Raw genomic sequence first — 374 nt, forward strand, 5'->3', positions numbered from 1 at the left:
CTCAGTCATCTATCTATACACTCGGTGTGCAGATTAGAAGCAACAGGTTCCCCCTACAGACCAGATCCTTGTCTCTGTGCTACTTCCTAGCAGGAAGATAATCTCAGTGTGGCAGGATCTTTCCACCCTTAGTTTCTCTTCTGGAAAAAGCAGAGTTGCTCTTCTCCTCTCCATGGCTGTACCTTCCTGCACCTCGCACCCATATTCCCATATCGGGACAAACATGGATCATTTTCCACCCCTGCAGTGGCCTGGTGTGGAAAGCAAGCCACGTTACAGCTGCTGCCTGCGCTGATACGTGTGTAGACAGCTGGAGAGGGCTGTGCAGGAAGGGGGACATGCAGCAAACAGCAAGGACTGCCTTGGGCAGGAAT

The 374-nt window shown here is 51.9% G+C and overlaps 1 protein-coding gene across 1 annotated transcript in view; it reads left to right on the plus strand.

The window, feature by feature from the left end:
• Positions 1-374, plus strand: part of LOC104389012 (SH3 domain-containing RING finger protein 3-like) — a 33,774-nt gene that overhangs the window by 32,847 nt on the left and 553 nt on the right. The window lies entirely within an intron of this gene.

The sequence above is a fragment of the Chaetura pelagica genome, unplaced genomic scaffold (genome assembly GCF_000747805.2).
Source record: "Chaetura pelagica isolate M959 unplaced genomic scaffold, ChaPel_1.0 scaffold123, whole genome shotgun sequence".
NCBI classification, from domain to species: Eukaryota; Metazoa; Chordata; class Aves; order Apodiformes; family Apodidae; genus Chaetura; species Chaetura pelagica.